The sequence below is a fragment of the Bufo gargarizans genome, chromosome 6, assembly GCF_014858855.1.
Source record: "Bufo gargarizans isolate SCDJY-AF-19 chromosome 6, ASM1485885v1, whole genome shotgun sequence".
Taxonomy (NCBI): domain Eukaryota; kingdom Metazoa; phylum Chordata; class Amphibia; order Anura; family Bufonidae; genus Bufo; species Bufo gargarizans.
In genome coordinates this window covers 39,643,318-39,662,650 of record NC_058085.1, presented here as the reverse complement: position 1 = coordinate 39,662,650, position 19,333 = coordinate 39,643,318, and the positions used below count along the sequence as shown (strand labels likewise).

At 43.9% G+C, this 19,333-nt stretch overlaps 1 long non-coding RNA gene across 2 annotated transcripts; it reads left to right on the top strand.

Annotated features, from left to right (window-relative positions):
• Positions 1 to 1,032: 1,032 nt before the first annotated feature.
• On the top strand, positions 1,033 to 19,218 carry LOC122939876. 2 transcript variants are annotated; one of them, XR_006390196.1, is made up of 4 exons: positions 1,033 to 1,079; positions 1,293 to 1,413; positions 6,726 to 6,850; positions 19,074 to 19,218. It is a non-coding gene; the product is annotated as an uncharacterized LOC122939876 (long non-coding RNA). The 2 variants fall into 2 exon arrangements; XR_006390197.1 differs by lacking the exons at positions 6,726 to 6,850; positions 19,074 to 19,218 and adding an exon at positions 5,163 to 5,329.
• Positions 19,219 to 19,333: the final 115 nt, after the last annotated feature.

Below are 19,333 nucleotides of genomic sequence, written 5' to 3'. Positions count from 1 at the left end.
TTTTAAGCTTCGTTCCCTTTTTGTGCCTGGAAAAACTCTATGTTTCTCTGCACCATCAACTCCTCCTCCTCCTCCAGTTGTAGCTCCTCATCCTCCTCCACTTCCTTCTCCAGTTGTAGCTCCTCATCCTCCTCCACGCAACTTTGTCCGAGTGGGTCTCCAACAACTACGGGGCTGCAACCAAAAAGCAGAAGCTGTTACATCAGCATGAGCATTTGCTCTAATATAAATATCAGGGGGAGGGGGGGAGGGGGGGGGGTGACATTGTTGATGTTGGTGTTGTCCCTGCTCACAAATCTGGTCTCCTCTTCAAAGGGCCTGAGCAGGCTCTGCGTGTCCCTGCTGAACTCAGAATAACACATCATGTTCCCTGCTGTGGTCTGGTGCATGATGTAATGATTGACAGCTTTACGCTGCTTGTACAGACGCTCCAGCATAACTGACGGGGAGACAGTCAGCAGGAAATGTGCTGCTTCGTGGGGAATGGCAAGTGATCCTATGTATGGATCATCAGTTGTAAGTCAGCAAGCAACCCTTCAGTTTACACATATGAAAGGAAGGAAGTGGAGAGGAAGCAACACTCTGCTCTGTTTCTGCTGGAGATGTCTATTAAGGAGGACTGCTATAAGGGCACTATATGATGTGTATTGTAGTATAGTGACCCACTCTCCCAGTTATGATGTTCTCCTTTTTGGGGTTATAATAAAATTGGCCACCCTACTGGAGCCTGACTCCTCCTACACATGATCACATGGTCATGACATCATCATAGGTCCTTTACTTCCTCCAGCAGCACAGCCTTGAGCTTGACTCCTCCCACACATAATCACATGGTCATGACATCATCACAGGTCCTTTACTTCCTCCAGCAGCACAGCCTGGAGCCTAACTCCTCCCATACATGATCACATGGTTATGACATCATCAAAGGTCCTTTAACTACCCAAGTAGCACAACTACGGTACTAGCTTGACTCCGCCCCCACATGGTCACATGTTCATGACATCATGAAAGGTCCTTTAGCCCACCAATCCCCCCTCTCCCCCCCATCCACGTAGTGTCCAGCGGTGCAGGTGCAGGTACGTGTACGGTCAGTCCTATGCTTTCTAAAGGCACAATGATGTATTGTAAAGCTAAAAAAAATATTAACTGGGGGGAATTGGAAAAAAAAAAAAAATTCTGCCATTGTCTTATGGGTTTCCTATTTATAGCATTCATGGGGTGGTAAAAATGACAAATGACTTTTTTTATTTTTACAAATATCTTGTTATTGACATTTATGTGTATGCTAGTCACAGGTTCATAGAGAAAACCAGTGAAAACCAGAAATAAAGACATGAGCGTACGCAGATGCTCCTTATGAAGTCCTTCAGTACAAAGAGGATAGACATACTCTCTTCCTTGCAACTTGGGGTAAGTATATACTGTATCCATCTGACTCCTTTAGGAAGAGCAAATAGAGATAAGAACAAGAAACAAGAACACGCATTCTATTACATGAATGAAAGAGACATTCAAAGTGCTCGAATGGATGGCTCATAGCCCTGACACATGAGACCATTCCCGGGATCTCTCCTCTAGTAACGAGTATGGTTGTGTTGTTATAATAATTATCATAAATATGAGAAACTGAGTAATAGATCAACTGATAGAGGATTATAACAAGCAAACGATCCCAAACAGTTGGAGAGGCAATGCAAGATATCCACTCATAGGTTCAGAACAGTGTTTCTGAAAACCTTCCAAGGATCCCAGACACATTGGAATTTGGAGTGAGATCTGTTCGCCCAACTGGCCAGTTCCTCCACAAGGCAGAGCTGACCTACCTTCTCCCACCACTGGTTAAGAGAAGGGGGTACTGTACTGAGCCAGAGGATAGGTATCAGCAGTCTAGCTGTCTGAACCAACCATGCAGGGAGGTCATTAGCCTTCGGGGTCCAGCTCTCTGAAGGAAGCCACCACAGAACTGAGGAAACATAGAAACATAGAATGTGTCAGCAGATAAGAACTATTTGGCCCATCTAGTCTTGGTGACAGATGGATATCAGTGTGGCATATAGTATTTATTGTGCGCTCTATCTGATCCCAGTAGTCTGCAATCAGCGGACATGACCAGAAAATAGGATACAACGAGCCCTCCACATCTAGGCATCTCCAGCAAGAACCTGTCTCTCGAAGTCCCATTTTAAAAAGCTTCCTCGGGTCATTTTACCATCTGGTCATTGTCTGATAAGAGTGTTCCTGAATTTTAATCCACCTTGAAAAGCTATGAGAGCTTAGATGTATCTGGTCGATCTCTGCTGCAGAAAAAGACCTACGCAAATCTTTCTCCCAAAGTTTAGTATAGGCAGGAGTGGTCCCCTCGCTCTGAGATATTAAAGTCTTAAAGTCTTAGAGGGATATGGCATGCCCAGGAATTTTGTTACTGCATATCAATTTCTCGAACCAAGTCATTGCAGACTTTGCTGCGTATCTAGATCGAAGGGCTGACTGACTAATGAAATTGCCCTCTTTTATATATTGGGCGCTGAAGTTGTCTGTTTCCTGCGTTGTTTTTGTACGCTCTGCTAATTTGGAGATAGTCATTTCTTTGCGCAGGCTCCAGTAAGAGGGATGACTGGCGGTGTTGGAGTAAAGTATAAAAGGGGTTAGAGATGAAGGAAAATTACTCGGAAAGTCTGAAAAAAGAGTCCTGCTGGTGTGTTAGGCATTGATGGTGTGGTATACCCCTTTTGTCAAACCCCGGAACTCCCCAAAGACCCGCTAATTGTCTGCTCGAGCTATTAGCTAATTCTATACTGGAACCTAAGATCCTAAATTTTGGAACCCATATTTGAAGCCATCTTTTCATCTGGATTGCCTTATAGTATGTTTTTAGATCTGGGAGATTACAGTCCTTAATCATTCTATCATACGCTAGTCTTGGTTTTTTTTACCCTACCATAGGGAACAGGCTGCAAAAAAGGAGTGGGGTAGGTACTGTATATAGAGACCATTTGAAGTAAGTAAAGACATTTTGGCATAATATACGTCTGTAAAAGGTTTTTTCTCCCTAACCAGGAAAAATATGGTAGAGACAGTGAATTCAGCTGATCCTTGAGCTTTTGTAACAAAGGAGTGTAACTGGCTGGATAGAAAGTAGAGAATTTTCTGGTTAGAAAGATCCCAAGGTATTTGAGTTTTTCCAATTGCCACTTGAAGGGGAAAGAGGAACTCAAGTGCTTTACCTGATTTATATTCAATGCCTCTGATTTAGAATAGTTAATTTTGAAATTAGCCAGCGTACCAAAGTTCTCGAATATATTCATGAGCAGTGGGAGAGCTTGAGTGGGTTTTAATGTTTATAAATTGGGCTTCTCTTCGTTTTTTGACCAAGTGAGACATCAGATTGTTTCCCTTGTCTCCATGTGCGTAATATTTAAATCTCGTGTACTGGTATTCTCTGGCGCATCTAACATTTAACTATTTTTTTTAGCTTCTTCCTTAGTGCTAGTAGTAGCTCCTCCTGTTTTAGATCTTTTTGGAATCTTTTCTGAAGAAGCTATCTGTGACAGCAAAGAGTTTAATAGCTTCTGTCTCTCTCTCTTGACCTTTTGTGCCCAGCGCTATAACTTGTCCTCTGATAAATGCTTTATGTGCTTCCCAAACTATGGCCTGGGAAGTATCAGACGGATTATTATCTATAAAATGGTGGGATAGTTTGTCGTGGATGCTGGTTAAAGCTTCATTTGGGTCTAGCAGAGTCTCATTAAGACGCCAGGTCCACTCTCTAGCTGGGAAAGACAAGAAAGAAAAAGTAGCAGAGAACGGAGCATGGTCTGACACAGTCATAGGGCCTATATTGGAGCTGATTAGCGTATCCAGCTGATTCTCTGAGATAAACAAGTAGTCTAATCTTTGGAAAGTTTGGTGTACAGCTGAATAGAATGTAAAGTCCCTAACTGATGCGTTTAGGGCCCTCCATGTGTCCACTAAATGAGTTTCCTTGAGGATTTTTTGGATCCCTTCAACCGATTTTTGTGAAGCAGTTGAAGTTCCTGTGGAAGTATCGACAATCGGGTTCAGGGGAATGTTTATATCCCCTCCACTATCCTGACTCCCTCAGCAAAAGCATGGAATTTAGAAAAAGGTAGATCTGAACCAGTTGTGTTGTTTAGTATTAGGAGCATAGATACTGGCCAATGATACCATAATGTGACCTATTTTTCCTTTGACAAATACATAACGCCCTTCTAAATCTGTCTGGGTTAGAACATGTACCAAGGGGATCGACCTAGCAATTGTTATGCTAACTCCCCTGCTGCTACAGCCAAAAGTTGAGTGGAACCATTGATTATAATGTGTCTGAGAAATATTAGGTATCCTATTAGTCTTGAGGTGAGTGTCCTGTAGAAAGCAAATTGCTGCTTTACTCTTCTTCAGGAGAGTGATTACCTGAGGTGTATTGAATCCTCTAACTGTTGAAAGATTTAGTGGTTATAGTAGTCATAGCAATGTAGAGTATGAGGTATCGTATCTTCTGAGACGGATGATCCCTGGAGCGACCTGAGCAAGTATGTAAAACACATTGAACATAATTAAACTCTTAAACAAAAGAACTATAATCATGTGAAGGTGACAGATAAGCCTAGCGAGCTCCCCGACAGACTTAAGGCCCTCACAGGAGCTGTAGTGTACAAGCTAAATGGTACATGTACATCCTGATCTGGGACCACAAACCCACGCCCTCAATGAAATAATAGCTAACATTTGAAACTTAAACCCTTATTGCCCCCAGGTGGTGCCATCTCCTTGTTGAAGTTACAATAAATATATTCCTCAGGAGATGACCATGTAATATGGCATAAGAAAAGGCAAAATATGCTGTGAGAACAGTAAGTGGAAGTAACTGATAATATAAATGCACATAGATACGCCTGGTAGGTAAGGGCCCATTAACTATAAACAGCAAATGGCACCCCTCCCCCTAAGGAAAGGACACCATCCGTCATTCTACCAAGGGGTATTAAACCACCAATAGTGACAGACCCCACTGAATACACATAAAAGGAACACAGGTATTGATAATTAGTGCTTTGTAGTAAAGCCAGATAGTTAGAAATAATAACGACCTGTCAGTTACTGCTCTATAACTAAGAACACTTGTTTCTTGAATTTCCTAGCAGTTGCTGGCTTATGCGTGGAAACCACCGACCAAGGATCCAATCTTGGCAACTGAGGTATCTTTAGCTTGGAGTTGTCCAAGAGTAGCCAAGAGTCTATCTGTAAGGGATTGATCTCCATAAGCAGATCTGACGGCTCACGAACATTATAGCATTTCCCCTCTTTGCTGAAGGTAAGGCCAAAGGGATAAAGCCATCTGTACATCACCTTGTGGTTCCTTGGGTAATCTGTGAGAGGTTTCAAAGTGCGACGTTTGTTAAGTGTTGAAGGTGCTATGTCCTAGAACAACTGTATAGGAGTTCCCTCATGTTGCAAATCTTTCTGGCCCCTTGCTGCTTGTAATAAGACTGCTGTGTCACAAAAACTTAAGAGACCACAGACCACATCTCTTGGCGGGTCATCGCTCCCTGGAGGTAGGTCTCAGGGCACCTGTGGATCCGTTCAGTGACCACAGATTGAGCTCAGAAGGACGGTGAATATTTGCAGGGCAGCAGAACGCAATGCGTTTGACTCTATGGACTCAGGCAAGCCCTTGAACCGAATGTTCTTCCTCCTGCTCCTATTTTCTTGATCCTCCATGAGGAGGTAAGCATTATTTATTGAGTTAATGTGAGCATGAATATATTTAGACATAACTGTGCTGTGGTCGGAGAGGAGGCTCTGATTATTCTCCAGAGAGTCAACCCAGAGGCCTAAAGAGTGCATATCATCTCTCGTTATCCCTGTAATACAGGAGCTATTGCTTGGGTGAGAGATTCTTTTTAAAAAGCCCTTGTTAGGTGGGCGCCCTCTTCTACCTGATAGTCACCACTTGCTCGGTGCACAGCTCCGGCCCGACGTCTTCTTCCTCTTCTGAGTCAGACCGAATAGCTCTCAGCGCCATCTTGTCCATGCGCGCCGGTGAAAGCGATCCATGTCCGCTTGTCCCTTTTTGTATTTGGGGGACATGGGAGGCTCTTTGGACCTATCCTTCCTAATTTTTACCATTTCCAAAGGGATTCAGGCGTCTTAATGGTTAGAAGTGTGGGTCTGTGGAGCGGGAGCTCTGAATCAGCCCTCCATCACGCTCAGCGGTCAGACTCCGCCCCCCCAAAATGACAAATTACTTTTATTGTGTGGTCGACTATGGCAATACTACATTTATATCGTTGTTATTATTATGTTTTAATACTTCAAGAAAATAAAAAAGCTTGACCATTTTTTACATTGCTCTTTTTTTTACAGCTATAACGTTTTTTTTTATATCTCTTTCTATGTTTCTTTGTTGAGGGTGAGTTGTAGGTTTGATTGATACAATTTTTAGGGTGTCTATGACTTTTTGATTCATTTTTATTGAGGGGTTAGGGGGTACGGTAATTTCAGCCATTTGGATTTTTCGACGTTCACCGTATGCTTTTATATTTTGATAGGTTGGGTATTTTAAGATGCGGCAATGCCAATGTTCTTTATATATATTTTTTTTATTAGTAAAATTAGATAACGGCATGATATCAGTTTTTAATTATCTTGCTTTTAAAAAAATAAAATAAATGTAACACTTTTTTTTTTAACTTTATTTTTAGCCCTCCTTCCCTGGATCACTTATGCTATAGGCTATAATTGTATACCATTGGTGGTTCATTGTTGGCTCAGGGATTTCGCCCTCAGTCATTGGTAGGGCTCTTACCTTTCCCTACAAAAAGTACTGGTAAGTTTATATGGGTAAATAAAGGGGGGGGGGGATTTTGGGAGTGTGTTTTTTTTCATACTTGCCATTTTTTTTCTGAAGCAAATTTTTTTTGTATAATGCCCCATGATGTGCCCCCACACGGTATAATGCCTCCTCCTGTGCCCCAAACACAGTACAACACCCATGCTGTGCCAAGGTTAGGGGCCACATTAGGTGAGCTAGCTGGGAGTTTCAGAACTTCGTACAGTACAAGGAGACTCACTCAAAAAAGGACTAGGACGAAGCAATCTGAAAGAAGCAACCTGCAATGTGCTCCTCAGTGTATGGAGCTTTGAGCAAGCCAGAATGCCACCGCATCAGGGCGATGAAGTAGGTGCCAGACAGCCGTTGCAATTCTTAACCTCCGTTTGTGATTTCCTGGTGCATACCCAGTGCTGCAGTTTTGAGTTATGCGTCTTTATGGTGCCATGTGTGCATGAACATTTCTGAACTGATCATAAGGTATGAGGTAATCATGGGCCAAGAATCGCAGATTTTCCTATGAACACTAGATAATAGCTAACAGGTGTTCATAGGAAAATGTATCGCTAATTACGCTTGTTCATCAGGTAATTCGATAATTTGTGCGCACACAAAAATCTTCGTCTGTGTCACGTACCGGGGACCAGATCATCCCACCGCGTCACGTGACAAGGGTTGCCCAAACCCTTCAGGCCGAATCACCTCAAGCCCTCACATGCGGTTATGCCCTGTGCCGGGCCGTAACTCGAGCATAAATCGCCACCTGAAGCCTGCAAGCACACCCACGCACTAACACAAAACTTTCATTGCCACCACCCATCAGTTATAAGGTCGACAGGGCACCCCTGAGTGTTCCACTCGCAAGCAGACACCCACATGATAGCAAGCCTCACGTAAAAACAACATACAGCCTCAGACTGCACACACACTCTTCATAGGAGCTAACAGGTTCTTAAGGTTACAAGACAAACCATCAAACTTTTAGGTTTAATATATAAAAATTAGACAGTACTTGGTTACAAAAAATTATTCACCAAAACTAATTCCCATATAAATATATCTGACCCATATATAGTCAAATTATCAATACCAAAAAGAATATGTGGATACTAACTAAATCACATAAAATAATTGTCACGTGCTGCCCTGTGGGTGTTCTGAGATCTGTCAGAGTTCCTGCACGTGACTCGATCTGACAGTTTGTTTTGTTGTGGGTTTGAACAGAATCCCACCTCCTCCCAGGTGTTGTTCTTTAGGTAATTGGTGAGGCTATTTATTCCTCCCTCTCCCTATAGCCTTTGCGGGTTATAGTTCTACCTTGTGTGAGCTCTGGAAGTTTGGGGGATCGTCTGCTCCAACACATCTCTAGATAAGTCCTTTTTCCTTCTGTGTCTGTTTTTACTAGGCCTCTAGGGGAATGCTAGCTCCTTCATTTGTTGAAGGAGCTGGGTGTCTCTTTCCCTCTTCCCTACAGCTGAGGGTTTGGTTCAGTGTGTTATAGTCTTAGGTACGTGGGCATGTGCATATCTACCATCGAGATATGCACATGGGCATAGCAGCTTAGGGAAAGTGTTTTAGGGATTGCTAGTAGGTGACCCCTTTGTTCCCTAGCATTTGGGGCCTAGTCAGTTATTTTGTTTGCTTTGCCAGATTCTGTTTCCTTCCCTTATCTTACCTACCGTGACAATAATGTACCAACACAAGATATAATCAAACCATACAAAATTTTATTATAATCACTGTAATACACATGATTGACAAAACACAAGGTTAAAAACAAAATAAAAAAACACTAGGGCTGGTGGTGCATGATTGGTGGACTAAAATTATAATTTTTTATTAAAGTGCACTTTGCAGAGACGGTAACTCTGGCGGAGACGGTATGACGTAGCGGAGCAGCTGCGTGGGCGTACCGCACGTCCGCATGGGTGCCGCCCCCTTACCCACCCGCCTCGGCCCGGCGTCTCGGCGTCTTGGCCTCCTCACCTGCCCTGCTCGGCAGCCTGCAGCGCGGTCTATTTGAAATCGGCTACCGAGACAGGGAGCTCTCTGTCCTGCTGAATTAAGGAACGGTAGCGATGTGGACTGCGGTGGCTCCTGGAATAGCGCCCAGCTGATGCCTATTGACGCCCGCATGTAGCAGACCCTAAAAGGGGAAAGGAGGAGAAAAAAAGAAAAAAAAGAAAGGAAAAAACACCATCGGATGTTGCCTGCTGCAGAGTGGGATCGCTGCAAAGTGGGATCGCTGATTACAGATGAGCGGTGGCGGAGAGGTATACATCGGTCGGCAGTGACATACTTGATACATCTGACGGCTGCTGAAGACGGGTGAGATCGCCTCTGTGTCAAAGTTATCCATCGTCATCCCCCCCCCCTACTAATCAACGTCTCATGTTCAACGTCTCTAACCTTGTGTGCAAAGGTGGCTGTTGTCCGCCTAGTCCAACTTCGATCTATTTGTTGATCATTGACTACCTGGCCAGTTGGGAGCAGGCCTCCGGCATATACTGTCTACGGCTATACGAGACGACCCCGCGATTACCTCGCGACTACTCCCCTGCGAAGTTGATGGTTGGTGATAGGGGGCTGGAACTTTGACATTATCCTGATACAGGTGTGCGACTCTACTGTGTGATCTGCCTTCACGTGGCAGTTTGCCACGATCTTATTTGATGTTAATTTAACCTCTCAACGGTCGTAGCATTTATATATTCCCCTATGGTGATTGCGTATTGACTATGTGGCCACAGAACGAGTGAAACTACAGGGAATATACAACGGGACCATGGGGATTTATTACCTGATACTCCTCTTTATAATTAATTAACAGGGGTTACTTCCATGTCTTAGCACTCAGTTTGACTGGATTGTTTGAACTACCCCCACGGCAATCCGTAGGAGGGGCTACCTCCCACCACTCCGGAATCTACGGGAAGGATATTATATGCCGACGTCAATTTGGGGTCCTAATTGTCACTGGGTCCAACCAGGGTATATGTGGTGAGCGGCGATGGTATTTGTGACCCGTATTCTCTATTACTGACTCCGCTCGCACCACTGTCTGGAATAGGCGCTTTGCCCTCGTTGACACTTGTTTTCATATGTTGCCGTTGTCAAGCCGCTGATACTGACTGATTGATCTATATGCTATGTAAATAACCACTGTTGCTTTTGTATATGTATACGTTTATATAGCTATGTATATGTTTATATATCCATACAGACGGGCTTAGACAAATTAATGCCAGGTATACATATGAATTCTTATTTCGCTATTGGATAGATACAACTACAAATATCAGATGCAGAAACAGTATTAGGATACTTGTGACTGGGGGCTATATAGCGAGAGCCTTCTGCCACTGGGATAGTCTACCCCTCCTTTTTTTTTTTTTTTTTTTTCCTTTTCCTCCTCTCCATCCCCTACTCGCCTTATACGGTGTACCCCCGTTTTGAGAGATTTGATAATATGCCTCCTAAATATAGTAGGAGATCCGGGGGCACGGGATCCCCCAGGGCGGGCGATGGTAATAGCCCACAGGCTAGAATGGATAAATATCTGAAATCGCCTCCACCTAAACAGAGGGGGGGGAGAAAAATACCCGAACTGGTGGAAACACAGACCGACCCACCAGTACTGGTTGAACAATGTACGAGATTTGACATCATTGAGAATAAATTAGCAGATATATTATCAGTTGCGCAGATCACTAATCAGTCAGTTTTAGATGTCTCCACCACCGTACAGACACTGCAGACTGAGCTTACTCTTATTAGAGAAGATATGAATAAAATTAGGGCCGATATCTCAATTGTACACACTGGGTTATCTAAGGTTCAAATAGAACAGCGACAGATGACAAAAAAAATAGAAGAATTGGACAAAGAAAACAAACGGATTAATGCAAGACTAACCGATATGGAGGATAGAGCACGTCGCAATAATCTTAGAATAGTGGGCCTCCCAGAGGGGGTAGAGGGGGGGAACCCTGCGGCGTATATGCAAAAATGGCTGACTGAAATGCTAGGATCAGACGGAGATACTCCTGCACTATGTGTGGAGAGAGCACATAGAATTCCTACAAAAAAGACTCCGCCGGGTGGCCCCCCTCGTGCCCTCTTAATTAGGATACTATCCTCCAGTGACAGAGATTGGGTGCTTCGACGCAAGAGGGATTTAGGTGATACTACCCTCGACGGACACCAGATACAGATATACCCCGACTTCTCTAAGGATACTCAAAGCAAGCGTAGGGAGTATTTTGATATCAAGAAAAGATTACGGGATGGAAATATCAAATACTCTATGTTATACCCTGCCAAGCTAAGAGTGGTGTACAGAGATACTGTAATGTTTTTCCATTCACCTAGAGAAACTCTAGAATGGTTAGATTCTGTCAGGATTTAGACGTCGGGTCTTGGTGGCAGGAGACCTGCCCAATGAAGGGGGTGTGAGAATAGAGGGGGCTGCCCATGGACGGATGGGCGAATAAGTAAGAGGTTTACAATGATGCTTCGCATCAGTGAACCAGTTAGGGGGATGAGGGGTGGGGGTCAAACGGGGTGGGTGGGCAGTGGGTGGGGGAGGATTCTGGCATGGTTGCGGTTGCCCCTGGGGGGCGATGGACGCCTCCTCTATAACTCATAATATGACCAATAATAGAGTTATGATATGGAATGTGCGTGGACTGGCCGATAGAATAAAACGGGTTGTGGTTTTTGATCTGATTATTCGACACCTCCCTGCAATAGTTGCCCTATTAGAAACGCACGCGACACCTAATATCCCCGGATATCTAATAAAAAGATGGGCGGCGCACCAGTTCCATTCCGGCTTCTCGACATACTCCCGAGGGATCAGTGTGTATGTACATCAAAGCATTGACTTTGTTCTGCTGGACCAATTGATTGATATAGATGGGAGATATATCTTCCTCTATGCTCAATGGAACGGCAGAAAGTGCGTTCTTGCTTTCCTGTACATCCCGCCTCCGTTTACAATGACAGTCCTAAAACAGCTGGCGCTTTTTATGCATAATATAGAGCGATCGCCGATATTAATATGTGGTGATTTTAACTGCGTACTGGATCCGGCGCTGGATAGAATTTCAGCTGCTCGGAATAGTGCGCAGGGAAAGCACGCCCTACTTCGCGGGTTCTGTGAGGAGATAGGATTAATAGATGTCTGGCGATGGCTCTATGGTAACAAACAGGTGTTCTCTTGCTTTAGTAAAGCGTACAGTGCTATGTCCAGGATTGATATGGCCTTGGCTAATGAGCAGATGCTTGATTCCGTTTTAAAAATGACATATGAGGCCCACGGCATATCCGACCACTCACCGATCTTACTAGTGATGAAGACCGGACAACAAGCTGGGATTAGCAGACCGTTCAGATTGAATGAACATTGGTTAACTATACTAAATGACTCTGCAGGGATAGATAGAGAACTTGCGCAATTTTGGCAAGAGAATAATGGCACAGCACATGTCCACTTTGTTTGGGATGCCATGAAGGCATTTATGCGCGGGCTCTATTTCTCCAGAATAAAAAAGAAAAAAAATGAATTTTTTGCTGAGCAAAAAAAATTGGAGGCAAATATTTCATATCTGGAGGGTTGTATCCGTGTACGGAATGATGCGAATACGCGCACTAAGTTAAAATCCACTAAAGATCACTATACCATCTTTATGAGGAAAAAAGCGCAGAATCAATTATTTTTTAGGGGCTATAAAGATTTCTGTGAGGGAGGCACCCCGAGTAAACTACTGGTTTCCATTATAGCGAACCAAAAGCCCCCCCAAAGAATTAGACAAATACTGACGGGTGACGGGCGTAGATTGGAAGGAGGAGTGGAGATGGAGAGAGAGTTTGTTAAGTACTTTGACAGTTTATATCGATCTAGCGTGACAGATACAGTGACTGAAATAGATGACTATTTGGAACAGGTTAGGATCCCGGTGCTGTCGGACTCGGACTCTGCCCCCTTGAGCGCCCCCATCTCTTTGGAGGAGCTACAGGTGGCCTTGCACGAGACCCGGGGCTCCTCGGTGCCCGGATCGGACGGGCTCCCATTTGGCATATATAAGTGCCATGCGGAGATACTTCTGCCCGGACTGTTACAGGTCCTAAATGAATCTAGCAAATGTGGAAGGTTGCCCCCCTCTCTGACTGAAGCAACGGTCACACTGATCCTTAAGAAAGAGAAAATGGGCAATAAAGTGGAGGATTATCGCCCTATATCGTTGCTTAATGCAGACTATAAAATAGTTGCAAAAGTTCTCTCCAACAGGCTAAAAAAAGTAATAACCCGCCTGGTCCATGTAGATCAGACCGGGTTCATCCCCGGGCGACAGATACAGTCCAACATACGCCGGACCATCCTGAATATTCAGATTGGAGGGGGGGAGGACCGCTCCATCCTGTCATTGGATGCCGCTAAGGCGTTCGATCGGGTGGAGTGGCCCTTCCTCTGGCGTGTTATGCATATGATGAATCTGGGCCAGGAATTTATTGGATGGGTTAAATTGCTATATAGTGAAGCAACAGCCAGAATTAAGGTTAATGGGGTGCTCACACCTGCCGTTTCCCTAAAGCGGGGGACACGCCAGGGATGCCCCCTCTCTCCTCTTCTCTTCTCAATTTTTATGGAACCCCTCGCCTGCAGAATACGGGCTGAAACCGGTATAGTGGGTTTCGGGGGGAGAGGGACAGATGATAAGATCTGTCTATACGCAGATGACGTCTTACTCTACCTGAATGACGGATGGAGAAGCGTCCCTGATGTTATGCGGATAACAGAGGAATTCGGCAGAATTGCCGGATATGAGATAAACTGGACAAAGTCTGTACTCTTCCCCCTGAACCGGATGCCTCCCCTGAATGATCTTAGGATCAGAATCATTGCCCCTACAGACCATTTAGATTACCTTGGGATAAAAATCAGTAATACCATTATGGATTATAATAAGCTAAACATTACCCCTTTAGTTGTGAAGATAAAAAGAAAAATAAGGGTATGGCAGAAACTTCCGCTCTCGCAGATTAACAGGATTGCGCTAATCAAAATGGTTCTGTTGCCTTGGATACTGTACACGGTTAGCTCCTGTCCAGCTTGGATTGAGGACAGTGTTTTCAATTTGATTGATCGCTTGATAAATGACCTGATATGGGGCAGAAAGAGGGTCCGCATTAAATTACAATATTTGCAAATGGTGCCAAGTAATGGTGGCCTAGGCTTACCCCACTTCCAAATTTATTACCTGTGTGCACAGCTACAATGGTGTGTTAATACCGGGGACGGAGCACTACTATCCCATATCCTAGGTCAACGCCAACAGCATGTAAACAATATTTTTAGTATACTGGAAACTGGGCTGTTTCAGCGCGCAGACTATTTCTGCCCCATCGGGGCCGCGCTACAGAAATCCTGGAATAAAATTAAGGCACTTATTCAGGCCCCCCAAATTCTGGACTTTTCCCCGCTATGGGATAACCCCGTGTTAACAGAATTCCGGACACTTAACGAAAATGAATATTGGACTCGTAGAGGTATCACATTAATTTCACATATATACACGAAAGGGAAAATTAAATCAATAGGAGAATTGACACAACAGACACCAATAACTGCATTAGAGCACTATAGATACTGCCAATTACAACACGCATTAGTAAGCACACTCAAAAAAACACCTTTTACAAGTTTCACGCAGGGGTTTTTATTATTTTGCTACAACATCGTTGGGAATAAAGTTAAGATTTCACTAATATATAGGAGATTTATTGAGGAATTAAGCTCCATCACTAAATTTAAAAGTGTAGATAAATGGAAGACGGACATTGGGGATTGTAACCCCTTACAATGGCGGGAAATATACCAAAACATTAAGAAGGCTTCCCTTTCACGACAACACCGATTGATACAATTTAAAATAATACATCGCCTATATGTTACCCCGAGTCTCTTATCCAAAATGTACAGTAATAAGGGTCAGGAATTTAGCTGCCTGAAATGCTCTCTTGTAGCCGCAGGGTTTGTACACATGCTGTGGGACTGCCCTGCCATTAGGACCTTTTGGGGCAGTATATTCCAGACCATGGCGGTAAATTGTAGGAATAATCCCCCCTTTACTATCCAAGTAGCTGTGCTTGGACTCTTTCCTCCCGAGTACAAAAATAGAACCACCAAAAAAGAACAGGCGTACTGGTTGAAGGGACTTCTTTTGGCTAAGGTGATAATTCTGAGACAGTGGGTGAAAGATAGACCTCCTATAATAAATGAATGGCAAAGCTTAATGACGAGAATAACACACTTTGAGGACATGAAACGACGCGGGGTGAGAAATGCCATATGAATGGGCGTATACAGATGGGAAATGGCGAGAGGAAACACCCTGACTGAAACCAATGACCATCTACTGCTGTGACTATTACTATTACCTCACCATAATCTAATAAACTACTTGCATCCTTATACAATAAACTCTATCGGCACTGTCCACACTAGATGGAGTTGATAAAATGCTCGGAGAAATACCCCAGAAAGGAGTAGGGGGACCTCGCCGCCCCACGTGGCGGCCGCACCAATGCCAGACGGGACGGGTGGGGGGATGATGAGGGGGGGGGATGGGCTCCTGGGTTTTGACATTCATGCCAGAGAATTGACGCAAAAATTGAGTTATTCTGATTATAGATGTGTTTCCACATATGCATGTTCTCTGGTATGGCAGTGATACACTGTTTTAAATGATTCGATATACGTGTGTATTTTTTGTGATTAGATATCTGTTTTATCTTGTTTATATTTGGAAAAAAAACCAATAAAGATATATTTATATAAAAAAAAAAAAAAAAAAAAAAAAAAAAGTGCAAGTGAAAATGCGTGGTCAGCAACAAGAATGAATAAATGGATACTGGCGCCAACAGCAACCGGCTACAAAATAAATGGTCCAAGAAGAGTTCGTACATCAAACAAATTATCACCAGCGCCACTATTGTGGCACACATGGAGCATGAGGGCGTACAGTATCAGGTAGATGAAGAGCCAATACAGATTAATATTAATCACCAAAAGTTAGTGAGATCTCCCAAAAATAAGAGAGAGGGACATCATTACAAGTTATACTGACCACAATATAGTCCACAGCAAGGTATAAGCACTACCAGTCCACTGCCCAACATGCGTTTCGCGTGCTGCTTTCTCAAGGGGTAGTGGCCACACTCCTGCTGGTGCTGGGTATATATAGGAAACACATTATGCAAAACGGATCAAAATGAGAGTCATTGATTGGCCCAGGCTTCTAAGCACAATTAACACTGGCACAGGATAGGTAGAGTATTAATGCACTGACCGCATCTCACCTGTGTATAAACTAATAACAGGCGCCGCTAATTATATGGCACATGAACCTCTGCCCACGAATGAATGCCCGTCCCGCGGTCCAGAGGAGGAGGATCACATGTAAAAATGCTTGAATACCTAATAGAAGAAGGAGGTTAACCACTAAAGTAAAGTGAATAAATTAGTAAAGCAGATATGAATAGCATGATTTTGAAGTATGATTTCAGAGCTAGATACCCAAAGTGCATGATTAGAAAACAGCAAGCCTCACGGAAAAACAACATACAGCCTCCAACTGCACACACACTCTTCATCGAGCTAACAGGTTCTTAAGGTTACAAGACAAACCATCAAACATTTAGGTTTAATATATAAAAAATAGGCAGCACTTGGTTACAAAAAATGATTAACAAGAGACATACATAAATGGCAAACAATTGTAAAATAAACAGGAGAAAACATAGAAAGTTCCGATACTTAGCAGTTGTGTGGTAAAAGTCCTTTCCTCCCAGGAGATTTGGGCAGAGTAATGGTGCACAAACCAATTTGATTGGATCTCCCACTTTGTGATACCCAAATATCCAGGGATTACATTTTTATGCCTTTCCTCCAGGGGCAGGCCTGAGGGGGCTCTCAATCCCACCTCTGGCTCAGCCCCACTGGGCCAAGCTACATCACCCATGCAGCCTTCCCATCTAGGGAAGAGGTATGAAAATATCAAAAAGATAGTTTGCCAGTTGCCCTGGTGAAGATACAGACCCCAGCCCTTCTTCATAATTCATATCTTATTGTTCCGAGCACTACACGTCCAGGACGCTCGGAAGATGAGATCCTTATTTTAAGAAGATGAAGGCCAGTTGATATACCATGTCTGGTGTCAATGCAATGTCCCTATCATACCAGAGATGATAAGCCAGATTTCGGGGACATCCGATCCCTCCTGTTATGAAGGATTACGGATTATGGTTCATGCTCTGGTTAGGAAGCCCCCATGCTGACACACGGCGCCGGAGAGTTCGCTGTCCCCTGTCGCGAGTGTGACCAGCAAACAAGCCCATCCTGATTAGCATCTCTGTGCTAACTACCCCCCGGGGAGCAGGCTGCTGCTTTCCCAGGTATGAGGCAGGCATCTCGGCCTACATGCAGCCTTAAACCAATTCATCAAAGGCTGCTGGCCTGGCAATACAAATACATAAATACATACTGTATATATATATGTGAATCACACCGGAACATGTTACACCACAACACATAACCATAAAACATATATTTTCACAGCAAACATAATAACTAGGAATAAGGCGGTCCTTATTCCTGACAGCCTGACGGTGTCAGATCCTGCTTTGTGACCACAATCTGCTGCTGACAAACACTAAGTCAGAATGAGGAAGAGTGATGGCATTATCAATTGCGCCTCCCTATACTCTGGAGAAGAAGCAGTCTCCTCCACCAGTAAGAAGATTGTCGGGAAGGAACACTTCCTTCCCAACAATCTTCTGCTTTGTCTTTCCATTGTCATTGGCTTCACTGCAGGAAATCCCCAGTTTTTTGTCCCTCAAGTCGTCTTGGCAGTAGCAATATGTACCAGGAGGCATTATCAGGGGCTAGCCAGTGGTCATTCACAGATAAGTGAAGAAATGAGTCTAAGAAATAAGAGAAACATCAAGAGAAAGCGAGGCCAGAAGCAAGCCAAAGTCAATGCAAGAGAAAAACTACAAGTGGCCAACCAATCCAAAGGTTAAAATAAGAGAAGTGCCAGAATACCAAGCCTCGGTCAGCAACAAGTACAGTTACAAAGTAATAGCACAAAGCGGGTTTCAGGGCATATTGATGGCCTATCCTTTGGGTAGGTTATCAATATTAAATTTGAAGGGGGTTCCAGTTCTCATTGACTCTATCAATAAGATATTTAGTGGCGCCATGGTGTCCATCAGTGATGGTCAGTTCGCAGTGTTCGCCAGCGAACACATGCAGGCTGCCATCTCTAGTAAGGTAGACTTACCTGTCCGGCGATGCACAGGTAAGCCCTTACCTGTGCCGCGAGCCGGTCTGAAATCAAATGCGGTCACCGTGAGCAGGCAGTTCCGAGAACAGCCCGAAGAAGGCCCCTGGCGACTGTTCTCGGAACTGCCTGCTCCCGGTGACCGCATTTGATTTCAGACCAGCACAGGTAAGGGCTTACTGCAAACTGACCATCACTGGTGTCCATATCAGTGTTGCAGACTCTTCAGTTTTTCAGACCTTCTACCTGCAAGTTATACACATAGTAAGGATACTAAGTAGATGGCATGCAGATCGATGAACCAAGGTAAACAAAGAAGAGGTGAGGTACTCGCATGAGCTTCATGACCCCTTAAGACACTTGATTTGCAGGGGTACTGAGAGTCAGACCCCCAGCAAGCTAATATTTAAGGTCTATCCCAAGGATAAGCCATTAATTTGTCAATCTAGGAAGCCCTTGTAAATGTCTGACTATAAATAGGTTTATGAGCTACAAGTTCCTCAGGAAATATGAGAAGCATCAGAGCCCAGATAGCCATTGCTCTTTTGCAAAAGCAACGATGATCTGTATTTGTGCCTGATGCTAAATGACAGGACTTCTGAGGTCTCTGAAGTGATCTACCAGATGACTTTCTTGTGATCATCACTGCTGTCATTGACTATAGTGGCTGTGTAAAGGTGTAGTATGCTTTGACTCTGCATTGACCACAAACATGGTGGAACTGCTTTGACAAACTTTTCAACAATCTATAGAAAAAGAGAGAACACAACATCTACACTTTATTATCTTCTCCAATGTCTCCTATTATCTCCAGATATTGTATTTTACATAGGATTTTGTAGGATTTTACAACATCTCATCTTCTTGCCATTCAGGTTTCTACAATATAGGATCCACTCAGTGGATATCTTCTATATAAGATCCTTCTCCTGATTGACCCGACAAGGATGGAGAGGGACAGGGACAAGATGGCGGAGAGAATAATAAATCTCACCCTAGAGATCCTCCTCCGGCTTACTGGAGAGGTGAGAGATTCTGATGATGTCACATTACATCATCTTATCTATGTTACTAACAGATGGACATGACTGGAGAGGTGAGGGACTCTGGAGATGTATGGAGTGATATTTATTAC